Below are 4,255 nucleotides of genomic sequence, written 5' to 3'. Positions count from 1 at the left end.
CGCAAGTCCTTCCACCACCTCCGTTCTTGCCCCGGCGCAGCAGGCCCGTGCGAGACTTCGCCGGCGACAATGACGAAGGGCAAGACCTCCGCTCTGGAGCGCGTGAAGAAGGCGGCGGCGCAGGGGAAGGGGAAAAGATCCGCTCGGGACGGAACCTCCTCAAGGTCCGCTCTGCCTAAGGGCTGGATCCAGGGCGATTGGACGCCGTCAGTGATCCGGCAAGAGGATCTCGACGACATGGTCGAGGGGGGAGTCATCCCCACGAGGCTGCGCGTCTTCCGGGGAGGGAGATCGAACCTCAACCCCGCGATGGTGAGTGCGTGCTCCTAGCCACCCACATCGACCGAGGGTTTTCTCTGCCGCCCCATCCTTTTTTCGGAGCTTCTTGAACTTCTTCGGAGCATAGCTCCACCACTTTACTCCCAACTCCATTGTATACCTTGCCGCTTTCATTTCCATGTGTGAGGCTTTCTTGGGTTGCCGCCCCCATTGGGGACTTTTCAAGCACATCTTTAGCTGCCGTTCTCAATCGGTCAAGAAGGCCAAGTCGAGTGACAAGAAGACGCGGGTGATCCAGTTGTGCGGGGGCTTGGCGACCCAGACGAGGGGGAAGAGCTGTTTTCCATCCATTACTTTCCCGGAGACGGTCCGTGGCTGGCAGGCAACCTGGTTCTACTATCAGGACCAGGCGACCCCAGGACAGTCAACTGGTCTTCCTCCTTTCTCCCTCGACCGAGCTGAAAAACCTGCTTCTCTGAAAGTGGCGCCGGAGGAAAGGGCTCAAGTCAAAGTGCTGGCCGGTCGAGTGGTTGAGCTTGTCCGTGAGGGCGTGACGGGCATCGATTTGCTGGAGGTCTTCCTCCGGAGGCGCATCCAACCTCTCCAGGCTCGTGACCACCCGATGTGGCTGTACTCGGGTCTTGAAGACACCACTCGGATCCACCCGGAGGAGGTCACTGATGAGATGCTGGAGGGGTGGCTGTCGAGCATCACAGGAAACAAGGACAACCCCCAAGGAGCCAGGAGGGTAATTCCACTCGACAACTCGTACGACATGGACCAGGTATGTCTCTATGGTCCTGACTGAGGTCTTGTTTTTCTTCATTGGTCTTCTTTGAGTTGGTCGATCGACCTTTGTCTTGTCTGTTGTTTTTCAGGCGACTACTGAAATGTACTCGACGCCCAATGGGGCACAGGGGCCAACTGAGGAAGGCGAGGTGAGCGGAGGTGAGAGCGGGGACGATCAAGGCGAGTGGGAGTCCGACGGTGAAGGAGAGGGAGGCGACGACGTCGACTCCAGCGAAGAGGAGGAGGAGGAGTTTGAACCCCCCCCCCCTGCCCAGAGGGGCGATCCAAGCTCACACACAACCCAGCGCGGGAGCGTGGTAGTGCGACTGCTCCTGTTGGGCAGTCGTCGAAACGCCCTCGGACCTCTTCTCCTACGCCGACTGGAAAGGCTCCCAAGCACCCGCGCGCAGCGCCGTCCAAGCCGCCCAAGGCTCTACCCAAGATGAAGATGGTCATCCCCATCATTTCTGGGTAATAATAAAACTTGTTATCCTTTGTCGACCATGGATGGATCCTTGGTCGATCCATTGAGCCGACCGACTGACTTTCGAGGCTTGCAGTGCTGCTACCTCTGAGATCTCTGCCAAGGACGACGACCAAGAGATGGAGGATGTTGTTACCTCCAACCCTGGTACGATTACTAACGTTCCACTTTGAGTCGACTAAACATTTATTGCAACCCTGGTCGATTGGACGTTTCCTTTGTAGCCCCTCCTCATGTTATCGACCTCCCGGATGATGACGACAACGAACCGCTGAGAATGAGGAGGAACAAGAGGTCGACGGCTGACAAGACCCCCCAACCTGCTCCGGCGTCTGAGGCCATGGCTCGGGATGGTGGTGACACCACTCGGGCTTCTGTGACTTTCGCCATTCCTTTGACGAGCGTGCGGCCTTCGGCGTCGACTGCGGATCCACCTTCGCTTTTTGCTGCGTACCCCGTCCGTGAGGACCAAGCGGCTGCTGCAAAGGAGGCTATACGCCAGGCCGGGATCATGATGGAGCAAGTGAAGATGGTTCGGGAGGCCAGCCAAGCAGCCTATGACGCGAGTTCGGCTCTTCAGAGCAACGTCCAGGTCAGTCGACTCAACACTTGGTCTGTTATGATATGCTGTTTGAAGAGTCTCTTTTCCTAAGATCTTTTGTATCTGTATCTGTACACCCACTGGGCGTGTCTGCCAATTCTTGGACGAGTGGGGGCACGCTAAGTGCACCCACTGGGTGTAGTCCCCGAGACTACGGTGGACTGCTGGCAGTCGACTGTAGTCTTTACATTGTGTTGATGTAGCTATATTTCTTCACTCGGTTTTTCCCCGAAGATCTTTTTTTTGGTCGAACCAGTGGGGGCATGCTGAGTGCACCCACTGGGTGTAGTCCCCGAGACTACTGTCGAATGTTTTTGATTTGGCTGTGGTCTTAGAAACATCGTCATTGTCTCTTAGTTACTCAGAAGCAACTTATCTTGGACGTCTGTCCACTGATTTTTCTTTTACAGAAATCCTACGAACTTGTAGCTTGCTATACTGAGTTGGAGAAGCAGAAGATTCAACTGAACCTTGATCTGGAACTGGCCAGAACAGAGCTATAGAAGGTCAGAGACGGCGCCGCAGGTAAGACGACTTTGTCGACTGGTTAGTTTTTAGCCTTGAGTACCCTTCTGCTATTTCCGAGTCAATCATCACTTCTTTGCAGAAAAACTAAGCGAAGCTCTGGCGAAGAAGGATCAGGACTTGGCTGCTGCCCGTAAGGAGGCTGATGACAAGACCACTCTGGCCGAACAGAAGCTGGCTTCGGTCGGCCAATTGGAAGAAGAGAATGCCAGGCTGAAGACCAGTCTGAATGAAGCCAACCGGGAGTGTACACGTTGGAAGAAGGAGAACCTCACCCTGAGCGAGAAGGTGGAAGGCATCGCTCGCAGGAGGGACGACCTGGAGAGCTACTTGAGGAGCCTTGCCAAGAATTTGTACATCAAGCTTGAAGGTGCACATTCAGTTCCGACTATTTTTTTGTGTCGACTCAGTCTATGAAAATTGACTTATCCTTGGATCGTGTATGCAGAGCTTTGCCAGAACTTTGAAGAGGAGACTGGGCGGATCGAAACAGGTTTGGATCCAATCAACTCTCCCGTGAAAGATGAAGCTGCCATGAATCTGCTCCGACTGGAATCTCGCATTGACGGTGTCGTGGACTACTTGGCTCGACTGAAGGTTTCCATATCACGGATCGACCCGGCACTTTGGCCAGAGGCTACACTCCAAAACGATCTCGAGTCTATGATGACTCGACTTAACGGAATCCCTGACCGAGTGCAGGAGTGGAAGAAGTCTTCTACTTGGTGTGGCGCTGATGTGGCTCTGTCTCTAGTCCGCGTCCATTGCAAGGAGGCGCGAGAAGAGAAGCTGGCCGCCATCCAAGTTGCCAATACCAGGAAGCACAACTTTCAAGATTTCATGGAGACTTTCATCGCTGCTGCCACCCGTATTGCAGACGGGATCGACTTGGACGAGTTCGTCGCCCCTTCCAGTCCTCCACCTGAGGAGTGAAAAACTTTTAAGCTCCACTTTAAATTTGCCTCGGAATGCCGAGTGGATTTTGTAACCGTTAAACTCCGTCGAGCTGAGGGCTCGATTACTTTGGCCTGAGGTCTGGGACCTTTTAGGCTTTATCTGATCTTGATTTCTTGTTGAATATCTTCATGGTTTGATTCGTCGAGTGGATCTTGATCTTCACTCGGAATAACCTTGTATTTGCGGCGCAACTCCGAAGGGGAAGGTAACAGTCGACTCGCGGATTGGGTTGTGTCTTGTACTTAGGCGAGCACTGGGCTGCAGCTAAGCCTCCGAGTGAGAGGTTTGCTCTCCACTCGGTAGGGTTTTTAAACACTTAGGCGAGCGTTGGGCTGCAGCTAAGCCCCCGAGTGGGAGGATCGCTCTCCACTCGGTAGGATTTTTTCAAACTTAGGCGAGTGCCGGCCTGTAGCTAAGTCTCTAAGTGAGAGAACTTAGGCGAGTGCTGGACTACAGCTAAGCCCCCGAGTGGGAGGATCGCTCTCCACTCGGTAGGATTTTTTCTAACTTAGGCGAGTGTCGGACTGCAGCTAAGTCTCTAAGTGAGGGAACTTAGGCGAGTGCTGGACTGCTGCTAAGCCCCCGAGTGGGAGGATCGCTCTCCACTCGGTAGGATTTTT

Source organism: Triticum aestivum, chromosome 5A, assembly GCF_018294505.1.
Source record: "Triticum aestivum cultivar Chinese Spring chromosome 5A, IWGSC CS RefSeq v2.1, whole genome shotgun sequence".
Classification (NCBI taxonomy): domain Eukaryota; kingdom Viridiplantae; phylum Streptophyta; class Magnoliopsida; order Poales; family Poaceae; genus Triticum; species Triticum aestivum.
Note: the sequence above shows the minus strand (reverse complement) of the source record.